This window comes from Marmota monax, unplaced genomic scaffold (assembly GCF_021218885.2).
Source record: "Marmota monax isolate L192 unplaced genomic scaffold, Marmota_monax_Labrador192_F-V1.1 WCK01_AAM20220418_F8-fsc00224, whole genome shotgun sequence".
Lineage (NCBI taxonomy): Eukaryota > Metazoa > Chordata > Mammalia > Rodentia > Sciuridae > Marmota > Marmota monax.
In genome coordinates, this window is record NW_026693937.1 from 1,057,041 (window position 1) to 1,073,085 (window position 16,045).

Below are 16,045 nucleotides of genomic sequence, written 5' to 3' on the forward strand. Positions count from 1 at the left end.
GCTAGGGATATACCTCAGTCAGTAGAATGCTTGCCTTGAATGCACAATGCCCTGGGTTCAATCCCCAGGACCACAAGAAGGGAGGGAGGAAAAAAGGAAGGAAGGAAAAATAGGGCTGATTGGAGGTTGCCTAGATCAGCGTGTCAGGAAAAGCTTAAAATTTAGATTATAAGAAAATAAAATAGAAGTCATGTTTTGAAGACCTGTATTACAGGTACTTCACCAGTTTGTAAGAGCTAAGTCTCAAATAGCCAGCAGTTTGGTTCCTTTTTATTTTTCCCCTTTTTAAAAAAATATTTACTTTTTAGTTGTAAGTGGACATAATATCTTTATTTTATTTATTTATTTATTTTTAATGTGGCACTGAGGTCTGAACCCAGTGCTTCATGTGTGGTAGGCAAGCACTCTACAAATGAGCCACAACCCCTATCCAGTAGTTGTCTCTTGAAAGATGTGATTTCAGCCAAAAGACAACATGGCACAGAATATCAGAGTTCCAGCCATGCCTTAGAGATACGATATATCAGTAGTAAAAAGGGGGCCTCAAATTTGTGTGAAAGGGACAGTAGACCATGGTATACACACACATATTGTATTTTATAAATACAAGATGAAAAGCAACAACAATCATAGTGATAACATTATATTTTTGAGTGACAAAAGAAAAGGCATAGAATGATTCTCCTTTGTCCATTGTTTGGTACAATCCATTTCTGAATCATTTATATAGTTTCTAAACACAAGAATTATAAAAAAGAATGAAAAATAGGAATAGAATTGATGTTAAACCTGTCTTGGGCTGGGATATAGTTCAGTGGTAGGGTATATGCCTAACATGTGCAAAGCCCTGCACCTCGCCACCAAAATTGTTAAAACCTGTCTCGTTTTAGCAGCAATGATATTCATTCATGGGCATATGAATTAATAGAAAAAAAGTTCAGTCTCATTAAGTCATATCGCAATAAAAATTTAGTTTTTATGTTTAATTATCAAAATGTGAAGAATATTTCATCAATTGTATATTTGTAAACATTGATAATGCAATGAAGAAAATTTTAACACTAGTGCCTTCTGGTCACAGGAAGTTATTAAAACTTCAATTTCAATTTATTTTTATTGCAGAGATGTATATAGGTTTTCTAGTATAAAACTATAAATTAAGTTTTATCTTGGGTAGAATGGAATTCTAAGTTTGATCATTTTGCAGTACTGGGGATTGAACACAGCCATTCTTTACCACTGAGATACATCCCCATCCCTTTTTATTTTATTTTGAGACAGGGTCTAAGTTGCTGAGACTAGCCTTGAACTTGCGATCCTCTTGCCTCAGCCTCCTGTGCCACAGCACCCATCTGGAATTCTGAGTTTAAAGGGCAAATGAGATGTTCTTCATCTCATAAAAGTTACAACTATTAAAGAAAACTTGTTCATGTGTCTTTCACATGGATGATGGCAGGTATCTAATCACTACAATGGAAAAACTTTAAGTTTTATTTAATAATGGTAATGTTTATAATTGACTTGAAATCTTTTTTTGCCTAAATTTATGTTTTTTATTTGTTTGTTTTGTACTAGGAATTAGACGCAGGGACAATTAATCACTCACTGAACCACACCCCCAGTCCTATATATGTGTGTGTGTGTGTGTGTGTGTGTGTATTTTTTTTGGTGGGGGGAGAATACCAGGGATTAAACTCAGGGGTACTCAACCACTGAGCCACATCTCCTACCCTATTTTGTGTTTTCTTTAGAGACAGGATCTCACTGAATTGCTTAGTGCCTCGCTTTTGCTGAAGCTGGCTTTGAATTTGTGATCTTCCTGCCTCAGCCTCCCAAGCTGCTGCAATTGCAGGTGTGGGCTACTGAGCCCAGCTCCTTTTTATATTTTATTTTGAGGCAAGATCTCGCTAAATTTCTTAGGATCTCGCTAAGATGCAGAGGCTGGCTTTGAACTAGGGATCCTCCTGCCACTGGGATCACAGGTGTTCACCACGGAGTCCGGCTTAACTACAGTGATATATTCATGCAAACAGGATTTTGAAGACTACAGTTATGGTTTAGATATGACTTGTCCCACCAAATCTCCTGTGTGAATGCAGAAATTCATAGGTGAAATGATTACTTTATGAAAGCTATAACCTAATTAGTCCATCCTAGTTTGGTCTAACTGAGTGATAACTGTAAGCAGATGGGCATGGTTGGAGGTGGATCACTGGTCTGCCCTGGAAGGGTTCATGTTCATTGTGCACTCCCCTCCACATTACTCACCCGCTTCCTGCGCACAGTTCTTGCTCTCTTTCTCACTCTTTCTCTTTCCTTCCTGGCTGCCATGAACAGAGCAATGTTCCTTTGCCATGATATTCTGCCTTACCTTGGGCCCCAAACAATGCAGTCAGCCACCATGGACTAACACTTCTAGAAAGATGAGCCCCCCCAAAACTTCTCCTTTTTAAAAAAAATATATATTTTTTTAGTTGTTGATAAACCTTTATTTTATTTATTTACATGCAGTGCTTAGAATCAAACCCAGTGCCTCACTCATACCAGTCAAGTGCGCTACTGCTGAGCCACAGTCTCAGCCCCAACTTTTCTTCCTTTAAGATAGCCTTGTGCGCTGGGATTGTGGCTCAGCAGTAGAGCCCTCCCCTAGCACGCGCGAGATTGGTTCGATTCTCAGCACCACATAAAAATAAAGACATTGTGTTGTGTCCATCTACAAAAAAGATTCATTCTCATTCTCTGTCTGTCTGTCTCTCTCTCTCCTTTAAAAAGAAAAAAAAAAAAAAGATAGCCTTGTCAGGTATTTTGGACACCATAATGAAAAAGTAACACAACTACTAATTTAGAACAGTGTACAGTGTCCTTCACATGTTTGACCACAACTCAGGTAAGAAATAAATTTTATAGGGTGATCCAATACACCTATATTACTTAAAATTGAAATAAAAGATTTATGGAACAATCTACACTTTGTATTTTACCATCTTAAAAAAAAAATTGCCACCCCTCTTTGGCGTTTGGAGGAGGTCGAAGCAATGCTGGGCGCTGGGAGCGCTCCCCCTTCTTTCCCTCCATGACTTTCCCCAGGAAGACTGTCCCAGCCCAGACATGGCTCGTGGACAGTAGAAGATTCAGTCTCAGTGAAAAAATGCCCAAAAGCAGGCTGGACAAAAGAAGAAACAAGGACATAACCAAAAGGCTGCTGCCAAAGCTGCCTTAACGTATACCTGCACTGTCTGTAGGACACAAATGCCAGACCCTAAGACTTTCAAGCAGCACTTTGAGAGCAAGCACCCTAAGACTCCACTTCCTCCAGAATTGGCTGATGTTCAGGCATAAAGTTGTTTATAGGTGAATTCATGACACCTTTGACTCTTCTACTGTCTCAGACCTTATGTAACAAACCTACAGCTGCTTTTCTAACAAACTGTTGATCAGCAAAAATCAAGGGGCTACAGAAACACTCATTTTTATGCTGTTCCCTTTTGGGCTTCATGCAAAGACAATTCTGATTGACTCTGATTTGGAAATCTGAAAATCAGTCCGTCCTTGTTATAAATTTTTTTTTTACAATTGCAATTGTTCATATTGTGTAAAATAACTCATTTAATAAAGTAGTACTTTAATTAAAAAAAAATGCCAGTAGTGATACACTAAATTGACTTGCTGTCAGTCTAGTATAATTTTCTGCAGTGGTTAAGTGCTCCTGGGTCAATCTCTAGTACAAAAAAAAAAAAAGATTTAAAATAGAGAAGTGATTTTGTCTCTTTCATGACTCAGATTCACCCCTTCTTGTTCTTTTGACTTCCACCAACAATTTGTAGTCTTGTATCCTTCCCCTAGATTATTACCATTGAGTTATCCTAATTCAGGCATTCTTATTCCAGTTTATCCTGATTAATCCTTCCACACCTCTGCATCACTTCCTCTTAGCTTGCTAAACACCTTTTAGATGAATCTCAGACTCCTTCTCAGCTGGATATGAAAATTTGGGGGGCAGGGGTCATGGATTTGGACTGGGCAACCACACTGAGACTAACAGAGCAAACCAATGTAGAGTTTAATCATAATAATAGATGGTTGAAGCAACTTTTAGTTGGAGGCCTGATACCCAATTAACAAAGCTGAGTAACTAGTTTAGTGTAACCAGTTGAATGGTTGAGTGACCATCCTGTAGTTAATTTATTTTCTATGCCTCACATCTGTTATTTCTATAAATACTGTCAGATTATCTTCTTGTTTGGCATTCTCAGAATCTGTTCCAGTTTCTGGAAGCTGTCCCATCTATGACTCATTTTTTATTTTGACCTAATTGGCCTAAGTAATTTTCCCTATCAATATCAGTGTTCAAAAGTGTCTAGCAGCCAGCCGGGTGCTGTGGCGCACACCTGTAATCTCAGCAGCAAAGGAAGCTGAGGCAGAAGGATCTCAAATTCAAAGCCAGCATTCAAAGCCACAATATGAATAGTTTAATGAGGTCAATGAGGTCGTAAGCAATTTAGCAAGACCCTGGTTCAGAAAACAAAAAAGGGCAAGGGATGTGGCTCAGGGGTTAAGCACCTCCGGGTTCAATCCCTGGTACCAAAAAAAAAAAAAAAGTGTCCAGTAAAGAATCTTCTTCAGTTTGGTTGGCATCCACCATGTCCAGCTAAAACCCAGCCAGTAGTTCTTTTGGTTTGGTCCAGCTTTGCCTCTATTTCCGGCCCCCCTCTGCATCCCCCACCTCTGCCTCTTATGTCCATCGATACCCATGTCAAAGTTATCTCCACCAGAAACCTTGCTTCATGCCATTTTTGTGTGGCTGTATATAATCAAATAGTCCTCAGTTAAGTCAGATCCTTTTCTTGTGGATCCACAGTTCATAGTCCCATTTGGCTCACTGGTATGAAGTCCAACTCAAGAAATCATTTAATATAAGTGATGTTTTCATTCATACTGAACTATATCTTACTCATGATAAACTTCTCTAAATAACCTAAAGCAAGCACTTCCTACTCCATAATTGGCTTATTTTGCTTCCATTTCTTTGCTTGGGGTTATCCTCTTGGCCATGAATAGCAACTGTGAAAAAGCAAATTACAAAGCAATATCATGGTTATGGTCTCACCCAAAGGATTTAATTATTTTGGATGAAATAGGTAAATTTTATATTTTTTTTTTCAGTATTAGAGATTGAACCCAGGAGCACTCTACCACTGAACAGCAGCCTTTTCTAATTTTGATTACTAATAATTAATTTAGGTACCTCGGAATGAACCTAGGGGCTTTTACCCACCGAGCCACATCCCTAGCCCTTTTTATTTTATATTTGAGACAGGGTCTTGCTGAGTTGCTTAGAGCCTTAGTAAATTGCGGAGGCTAGCTTTGAACTTGTGATCCTTCTGTCTCAGCCTCCTGAGCCACTGGGAAAACAGGCATGCACCAATGCGCCTGGCTCTATTTTTTATTTTGAGGCAAGTTCTCACTAAGTTGCTTAGGCTAGCCTTAAACTTATGATTCTCCTGCCTTGGCCTCCAAAGTAGCTAGGATTATAAATACCCTCCACGTTTTAGAAGTAATTATTTTCTTTTAATATTTCTTTTAGTTGTAGTTGGACACAATACCTTTATTTTATTTATTTATTTTTAAGTGGTGATGATGATCAAACCCAGCAACTCGTATGTGCTAGGCGAGCGCTCTACTGATGAACCACAACTCCAGCCCCAGAAATAATTATTTTGACTGATGGGTGTTCTGGACTGAAGAAAGAAAAAGGATCATACTGTTGTATATTAGTACAGTTGGCTCACTGTATCTGAGGGTTCCACATTCAACCAACTATCAAAATATTTGAAAAAAGTTACATCTATACTAAACATGTGCAGACTTTTTTCTCATGATTATTCTATAAACAATATAGTATAGCAGCAACTTTTTATAGTATTTACATTGTGTTAGGTATTACAAGTAATCTAGAGATGATATATAGTATATGCATAGGTTATATCCAAATGTGGTGCAATTTTATATAAGGGACTTGTGTATTCTCAGATTCTGGTATCCTGGGACCATGGTCCTGGAATTAGTCCCTTGCCTATACCAAAAAAAAAAAAAAAGTCTGGAGGAACACTCGCTAGACTTTTACCAGAGGTTATCACCAAAATTGAGATGATTACAAGGACTTTCTAGTCTGTTTATTTTTGCAGTACTGGGGATTAAACCCAAGGGTGTTTGTTCTACAACTGAGGTACATCCCCAGCCTTTTAAAATATTTTTATTTTGAGATGGTCTCACTAAGTTACCCAGGCTGGCCTTGAATATGAGATCTTCCTGCCTCCGTCTTCCAGTCCCTAAGATTAAGGCATGTGCCACAGTGCCCAGCTTCACTTTTTACATTATATAATTTTGCAGTAGTTTATATTTTTCTGTGAATTAGGTTTATAATAAAAAAAGAGTAAACACATTTTGCAAAAACTTTACACATAAATGTATTAAACCAGAATAATTTCCCTAGGAGAATTGTTAAGTAAACTAACCTACTTTTATCATCTTTTGAGCAAGGAAAAAAATGTTCTAGACCCTTAAGAATTGAGGGTTTGTTTTTTTTCCTTCATTTACAAAGAAAATAGAGACCATTCAAGCTGGATTCTAATTACTGCTTCACTCCTTCTTAGTCTGGAAACACCCAAAACTGTCATTTTTTTTTTTCTCCTCCACTGGCAGGAGCCACTTACAGTGGCTTGGGAGGCTGAGACAGGAGAATCCTGGGTTCAAAGTCAGCCTCAGCAACAGCAAGGTGCTAAGCAACTCAGTGAGATCCTGTCTCTAATAAAATACAGAATAGGACTGGGGATGTGGCTCAGTGGTCAAGTGCCCCTGAGTTCAATCCCGGTATCAAAAACAAAAAACAAAAACTGGTTTCTGACTGTCTTCCTCCTCCTAGGAGCCCGCTTTTAGCAAAATGGCAGAGTAGGGCAGTACTTAGCAGATTAATGCTATATGTTTGGGGTAGAGTCTGAGATTTTTGCATTTCTAACAATTCCAAGGTGATGCCTGGGATGCTAGTCTGAGAATTATGCTTTGAGTAGCTGGGAGTAGAGTATTTCTAACTCTAATTCACCTCCCCACTAGTTGTTCCAATGCCATTCCTTTCAGTGGGTTTTGTGTACAGCTAGCTATTAGCTAATGTAATAGAATAATTCTGAAATAGTAATGGATTTCCATTCTTTCCTTAGCCTTCTTGCCACACCCAGCTCTCCTATCTCCCACACGTCTTCAATACCGGCTATAGTTAGAATCATCTGTGAAGCTTTTCACATCCACAACCCAATTGTGCCAGGGCAGTGAGGAAGGTTGCTGAAAGACCAGAGAAAGTGCCCAGAGACAGCATGCAAGACATATGACTTATGGGGCAAAGCTTACAAGAGATCAGCAACTGCTCCAAGAAGAGTCCAGTGGCCATAGGCTAAACAGATAGCAAGCACATCTGTCCTCTCTGCTTTGCCAAACAGTACCTCCTCTCCTTCACAGCTTTTTGTCCAGTGGCAGCCAACTAGATGAATGACACAAATTCTTTCCATAGTGCTCTCAGTTCTGTGCCAGTCACTACTGAGAGAGGGGGTTTTATAAGTTAGGCTACAGAAGCAATGACATCTCATAAGCTTGCTTAGTTTGCTTGTATGACCAGCATCCTAAGGAGCAAACTGTTCTGGTGTATATGCAAGAAAGTAGCTTTCTAAACCAGGCATGGTGGTGCACTCCTATAATCCCAGTGACTCGGAAGACAGAGGCAGGATCACAAGTTGGAGGCAAGCCTCTGCAACTTAGTAAGACCCTGTCTCAAAATAAAATAGTAAATAAAAAAGGGTTGGAATGTAGCTCAGTAGTAAAGCTCCCTGGGTTCAATCCCCAGTACCAATCCTACTTCCTGAAAAAAAAGAAAGTAGCTTTCTAGAGATAACACTAATATGCCCTATTCCCAGAGTGCATAAGAGGAAGTGGTGTCCTTCAAGATAATACATGTCTGCACTTTATGGCTTAGGTTGCTCTCATTATTCTCAACTTGCCTAAGTTTTTGTGTTTTACTGCCTCCCTTTTCTTAAAAATGATACATAGCTGAATCTCTGCCTATAAATTATTAAACAAAAATACATAGGAAGAGAGAAACCTCAAATGGAGACCAGATACATCAAACAACAAAGTTTCAAGAGAACTTATGATGGATTATAAAAAAATAGGTATATTCCTTGTCCACTTGAATTGTGGATCAAGATTCACATGTTATACTGGCAAAGTGTTAGTCCTTCAGAAATATTGTAGTTGTATTTTAAATGCAGGGTTGTTTTTTTTTTTTTTTTTTTTTTTTTTTTTTTGTGGGGGGAAGGTACTGGGGATTGAACCCAGGAGCACTTTTCCCAGCCTTTTTAATTTTTTACTTTGAGGCAGAGTCTCATTTGCCTTAGCTTTCCAAGTCACTGGGATTACAAGTGTGCAACCTGTGCTTGCCTCTAAATTCAGGATATACATTAAGACCAGTGGGTCCTCACTATCCAAGGCAGAGAACTCGTATGGAATCAAGTATATCCCATCCTTGTACCAGCCTTTGTTAAATACTTGAACAGTGGAGCAGGTGCAGTGCAAGATACTGTAATGCCAGCATCTTGGAGGCTAAGGCAGGAAGATCACAAATTCGAGGCCAGCCTCAGCAATTTAGTGAGGCCTTCAGCAACTTAGCAAGACTCAAAAATAAAAAGTAAAAAAGGCTAAGCATGTATCTCAGTGGCTGAGCAGCCCTGGGTTCAATCTCAATAATAAACAAATAAAACAGTGGGGCAGAGCTTGCCTAGACTGCACAAAGCCCTGGGTTTCCAGCACTGGGCTGTGGGGTGGGTGGTGGTGGTAACTGTGTCAGATGCCCTGGACTCAAGATTCCTGCATTCCCCTATCCCCCGCTCTGTCCCCATATCCCCATGTTTTTATCATCTTCAAGCAAAGCAAAGCACTCTGTTCATTATAATTGTGAAATACAAAGGTATTAGGTAGTAGTTCATCTCAATGGAGCATTCATTCAGTCTCTGACTGAGCTCTTGGTCCTTGTATCTAGCAAGTATAAACTGAGTCAATTAAATACTTCTGAGAACTTCTAGTAATCAATTATCTGAGTCCTACTAAAGCACAATAGCCTTGTTTTTACTTTATTAGAAAAAGGTAAGTTCCATGTGTGATTTTTGTCTGTTTTATTAAAAGGATGCATAAATCCCAGAGCAGAGAGGGCACTCAATATTTGTTGAATTAATGAGATTGCTTTTCTCCACTACTAATTAGCCTCGTTCAAGGTCAAAGATGCTACCAACTCTACTGGGGAAAGCAACCCAGAAGGGTTCATTGAGCAATGGGCTCCTCTGGAGTGGAGGGTTTGAAACAATTTACCTTTGCCTATCCAAGATCATAGGGTCACTGAATGGCTTGTTCTACACTCTGGTCCTTGGAGTGGAGACAGACTGGGTGTGATCTCTGGTGTAGCAGAGCTGACATCCTGAAATTGTGCAGCTTATCAGTTCTCAACATGGGGTTCCTGATCTAGCAACATCAGTGTCACCTGGGAAAACTTATTAGAAATGCAAATTCTCAGGGCGACCACCCAGACCTATGAACCTCTGGGGGTGTGGCAGCAATGTTTTAATAAATACTCCAGGTCATTCTTATGTATTCTAAGGCCTGAGAACCACTGATGTAGTGGTATGGTGGGCAGAAGGATGAGTCAGATATCTAGGGGGACAAGTGTTAGAAGGGGGCATGCAGCTAAGCAAGGAGATGAATGCTCTCTTCTACCAATTCTTTAGGGAGCTAGTGTTTAGAATGCACAGACTTGGCTATGTAAGCTTCCTTAGAACCCCTACAGTGTTGGAGAAAGGGGAGCAGGGAAAAAGACTGAGTTTTCCCCTTGTTCTAATCATATCAAGTTCTGACCTGATGTGGCAGATAGTGGTCTTGTTGAATTAGAGGATGAGGCATATTGATTGCCATAGTATGGACCTGGAAGGCCCATGTGTTAAAGGTGTGGTCCCAGCCCAGGGCACTGTTGGGAGATGGGGGGACCTTTAAGAGGTGGGGCCTAATGAGAGCTCTTCATGGGACATGACTTTGACCCAATTCACTGGCACGAGGTGAATTTTGTTGTTGTTTTTAATATTTTTTAGTTGTACTTTGAACACAATACCTTTGTTTTATATGTGGTGCTGAGGATCAAACCCAGGGCCTCACACATGTTAGGTGGGCACTCTACTGCTGAGCCACAACCCCAACCCCCTGGGGTGAATGGTTTTGCTCTGCTGTGTGTTCTTGCCATGATGTGCTGTTACAGGTCCTAAGCAATATGGCCCAAAAATCAAGGACAGAAGCCTCTCCACCAGTGAGCCGAATAAATCTTTTCTTTTTTTTTTTTTGGTACCAGGGATTGAACCCAGGGGTGCTTAAACACCAAGCCATATCCCCAGTCCTTTTTTATATTTTATTAGAGACAGAATCTCGCTGAATTGTTTAGGGCCTCGACAAATTGGTGAGGCTGGCTTTGAACTTGGGATCCTCCTGATTCAGCCTCCCAAATACCTGAGAATACAGGCATGTGACACCACATTCAGCTTGGCAGTGCCATCTTATTTCTCTGAGGTTTGAGATTTCTCAAACCTACCTAGGGGTGAAGAGGTGGAAGTGGGGGAACCACATAATATATACCCTATAAGGTGCCTCCACAAAAGTCCCTTTTGCTTCTCAAAGGTTTGGCTTATTGTAGGATGGCTCTGGACACTGCAAAAGGATGATTTAGTATAGATGCCATTTATGGAGGACAAAGTCACACTTACCTTTTCCTTATATTAAATGAGCACCACCAGGCACTTGTAATCCCAGTGGTTCAGGAGGCTGAGACAGGAGCATTGCAAGTTCAAAGCCAGCCTCAGCCAAAACAAGGTGCTAATCAACGCAGTGAGACCCTGTCCCTAAATAAAATACAAAACAGGGCTGGGGATATGGCTAGGTGGTCAAGTGACCCTGAGTTCAATCCCTGAACCCCCCACCCCCCCACCCCAACACACAAAGAGAACTGCTATTTTTTTGTTTGTGTATGTGTGGTGCTGGGGATTGAACCCAGGACCTTGTGCATGCAAGCACACTACTAACTGAGCTATATACCCAGCCCCACTAACATATTTTTGGTTCTGGGGAATGAACCCAGGTGCACTTTGCCACTGAGTTACATTCCCAGCATTTTTTTTTTCTTTTGATCTGGGGGCACAGAACACAGAAGTGTGTCACTAATTTGCTAAGGGCCTCACTAAGTTGCTGAGACTAGCTTTTAACTTATGATCTTCCTGCTTTGGCCTCCTGAGTTGCTGATATAATAGGAGTGTGCCACTTTGCCTGGCTGCTAATATAATTTGTTAATAAACTGAGTGAGTGTAGCAAAGTTCATCAGGCTTAAAGAATATTTGTCCTTTAGCTAGTAATAGTATACTAGGAACTGGGAGGTAGTTCAGTGGTAGTGCTCACCTAGCATGTATGAGATTAGGGCCCCAGTACCAAAAAAAGGAAAACAAAATCTAAATAGTGCCTTGTATATTTCAAAATTGCTGAGATCACCACACACAAAATGAGGTGATGGGTATGCCAATTAGTTTGAGTTAATTGTTTTAATCTGTATACATAGATCACAACATCATTTCATACTGCTGTGCTGTGCAGGACCTCAGTTTGTAGAATACATACTGTAGATGTTTATACATTGGAGGTGAGAGGCTCCGCTCAGGAGCTAGTAAACAGCTCTCAGACTTCCTAGACGATTCTTAAAGGGCTCAGAACATGAAACTGTCTTAAGAGTTGGGGAGTTACTGGCTACATCTATGTTCATAATCCCAAAACAAATCTGGACCTATCCTAGAGAGGCTAAAGAACAAATTTCAAACAGCCCAGGTATTCCTTTTAGAAGGCAATCTTTCTTCTCTCACATTTAGAATGGAGTGACAAGGACAAGGTTTCCATGCCAGGACAAAGAGCCATGGCAGAGGTAAACTTTCTTCTTAGCAGAGTTCCTTAGAGGAAGGAACCAGCTGCCTACTACTGGCCTAAAAGGTGAGCCGAGGATCAGAGGGCAGTATGGCCTCACACCTGGCTAAGCCTTGATGAGGGAGGAGGCAGGGCCATCATTTAATTTGTCCCCAATTTAGGTCTGGGCAGCACCAGAACATTCTATCCTTGGTTCTGCTAATGATTCTGGCCACTCCTGTCTGCAAAACTTGTCCCATAGTACTCCTTTCAAGAGTTGAGGGACCAGTTCCCCTACCACAAGAGAGAGAATGTGAAGCGTAGTTAGGTCTTGAATATACTTGGCATCTTTCACTTCACCTAACACAATCTGAAATCATTTCTGAGTTACGCCGCCTTCCTTGCTTTAATGAACTCTTCCAGCAGGGGGCAGTAACAGATTACTACCAGATTCTGAAAACCTCTCTTCTGAACCTAAGGAACAAGTAAGAACTCAATAGGTTCCTCCCCTAAAAACTGCTTCCTATGCTGTGGACCCTGAACCCAGATGAGGGAAGGAGGATTTGCCTCTACTTTGCTCTAGTGCAAGAGTCCTCGTTGTACCCCAACTCGTTCTGCAGGGCACATTGAAATCATACTCCTTGGTGGCAGATTGCTTGCATGAGGCACTGGGTTTGACCCTCAGCACCACATAAAAATAAACAATAAAGGCATTCTGCTTACAATTAGAAAATAATAATAATAAAAGAAACCATACCCCTGTGAAAAAACAGAAAAAAACCTCATTTTTAGGGGTAGAACTTTTCCAGTTAATCTGTAGGAAAAGGTTCCTTACCTTATTTATATTCATTCAGCCTCTTGCAGATGATAAAAGGCTGTGTTAGTTATTTCCAGAATCTGAAGTATCTAATGCCTTCACTGGGGTGGGTGCTGGCTGTTCCATGAACTGTCCCACAGAAAAGAAGGTGGGTATTTTGCTTGAGGAAGGGGTTGGTCTGTCTCAGAGGCAAAATTCACCCAAAACCGCTGCATTTCCAGGCCAGGTCTGACACTTCAGGAATGAAAACCGAATACACAAAACAGGACCTGGCACCAATCCTTAAGGATATGTTCCATTCCAAGGAAGCTAGGCTCCTTCAAGTCTGGGCTTGTTTAGCGCTCTATCCCTGATGCTTAGATCAGCGCCTCACACACAGTAGGCACTATTTTCAACCCATATCCATGTTCCACCTCCAACCCCCACACACACCCCAAATATCTTAATGAGTCTCAATCTCTCCTTCACCTTGTCTACCTTAACACCATTCAGTCACTGATTTGTTCTAACATCTCCAACCAACATTCTGGTCTGAATTAGCACAGACACAGCATGGCATAAAGAGCACAGGATTTGGAGCTGGACAAACAGGAGTTGGAATCCCAGTTCTGACTTTCACTAGGCATGGGGATGTTTAACACAGGACTAAAAATTCCTACCTCCTAAATTCTGGGGATCATAGATGAGATTGTAGTTAAGATCCAGATATACATGATATTCCTTTTTTCTTTTTTTTTTGTTCCAACAGTTGAATCCCATGCTATCTACAAACTTACCACGTGCTATGCAACTCACCATAGCCTAACATATCCAAATATTCTTAGTGCTCTATCCCTGGTGCTTAGATCAGTGCCTCTCCATTTTGCTTATACAGTTTCCTCTCCAGCCTGTCCTTCCCATTGACTGTCCCTGCTCCAATATTTATCAGTTTATTTTCACCCAATCATGATTCCTTGATTATTCTTCTCAGACATTGTATAAAAATTCTCCTGTAGTACCTTGAGGTCTAGCATCATGCTATTGATGCTTAGTAAATGCTTATGAAAGTGAGGATGGATTTAGCTGCAAAGACCACTTGCCAAGTCTATTGATGAAGACCACCCTTCCTTAAGTACTACTAGTTTTCAGGCAGCACCATGAGGGACTTTTTTGTTGGCCATGTGGACTTGGGCCTTTCCTTGAGTCATCTTGATCAATGTCATACTGGAGAGTGCCAGAAGATGGCCCCAGTTGGAAACAGTCTGGCTACTTGAGCATTCCCACAGCTGTGAAAACAGCGCGGAAGTTGGACATCTTTGGCATTCATTCTGTATAATTCTTTTTTTGGTACTGGGGATCAAACTCAGGGCCTCATGCATGCTAGGCAAGCACTCTACCATGGAGCCATTATCTATAACTCCTCCATTCTACATAATTCCTAAACCAGCACTCTCTGATCTCTCCTCTGGGTCACACAGACCAGAAACCTCCAAGACATTTCTCTCTTCCATCTAGCTCAAGTGCTCTCAAGCCTCCTTTTCTAATACAGCCCATTCCCATCTCCACTGACTGGTTGAGCCTCTTCATTTGTGTATGGGAAATCTAATGCTTCCAACATTCCTCCTGCTAAAATGTTTTCAGAGCCTAATACCATAGACCGTTCATAATCCTACCCTTCCTAAATGAAAATCTACCAGTCCTCCATGAAGGCTTCTCAAACCCGATTCCTAGACTTATGACATTGACACTACCTTTGTTCATTGGTAATCACGACATTTCTGAGTGATCCTTAACAACTCCCAGTACCTTTCATCTCCCAATCAGGATGTAAACTCAACAGGAACACACAACATAACTTAAAAACACTTCCTTGTATTTCCTCGATCATGGGGCATGGTATCTACCAACAGTTGTCACTGTGTTCTTCAAAAGGAAAAACAGGTTTTGATGATGCCAGAGGCAATGAGAAAGCCAAGCTATGATGATCTCCTGGAGTAACCATCTCTGCAAAACTTTTAGGCTTGGTACATAGGAATGTCAATTTGGACCACAACAGTATCAAACACTCTCCCCCAAGATTTCACTTCTTTGGGCACAAGAACTGGGCTGCAGATGGTTGGCACTCCACATCACCTAGCCAGCATTGATGCTCAAGAAATATTAGGTCTTAGCTGGACACGGTGGTGCATGCCTGTAATCTCAGTGGCTCCAGAGGCTGAGGCAGGAGGATCGTGAGTTGCTTAGCACCTCACTTTTTGCCAGCCCCAGCAAAAAGTGAGGTGCTAAGCAACTCAGTAAGACCCTGTCTCCACATAAAATACAAAACAGGGCTGGGGATGTGGATCAGTGGTTGTGCCTCTGCATTCAATCCCTGGTACCAAAAAAGGAAAAAAAAAAAAAAAAAAAAAAAGAAATATCTAGGTCTTTCAGTGGATACTTTTTGTTCAGGTGGAAAATTCATATTAGTCCTGGGAATTAAACCAAGGGCATGTTACCACTGAGCTTTACCCCAACACACCCCTCTCCACCCAACACGCACAGTTTTTGAAACAGTGTCTTGCTGACTTGCCCAGGTTGGCCTCAAACTTGCAATCCTCCTCCCCCAGCATCCCAAGTCGCTGGTATTAGAGGTATTCACCCCTGTACCTGATATTCTGAATATTTTATCATTGTGGCCCCTCAAATACCAGAAAAGCCAAAATTAAAAAATATATATATTTGTTTTAATTATAAGTGGACACAATAATTTTTATTTTTATGTGGTGCTGAGAATAGAACCCAGTGCCTCACATGTGCTAGGCAAGCTCTCTACCGCTGAGTCACAACCCCAGCCCCAAGAAAAGTCAAATTCTCGATCCTGTAAATAAGGTAATTGACCCTGAGAGATAGAATCAAGGAGGGGACTAGATCTGATAATAAGTATAGAATGGTGAGCGAGACCACCAATAGGATGCCAGGGGTGAGATGATTATTTAATCGGAAAGCTAAGGGATCGAGGGCTGACCCAGTCTCTCACTTGTCCTAGCTAAAATCCACTGTTGCCTTTGCTCTTGTGGCAGTGCCTCCCTAGCCTCACTTTTCCATCCTGAAGAAAAGGCTATGCTCCGTGCTTGCATTCTACATACCAAAGACTGGGTCCTTCCATGTGCCACCAACAGACATGTAGATTCCAGCTGCAATTAGTCCTTGGGTGGGGTCAGAAAAAAATCTGACAAAAGCCCTTGGCCACTG

At 41.1% G+C, this 16,045-nt stretch overlaps 1 pseudogene; it reads left to right on the forward strand.

The window, feature by feature from the left end:
* Positions 1 to 3,108: 3,108 nt before the first annotated feature.
* On the forward strand, positions 3,109 to 3,620 carry LOC124106259 (zinc finger protein 706-like; annotated as a pseudogene).
* Positions 3,621 to 16,045: the final 12,425 nt, after the last annotated feature.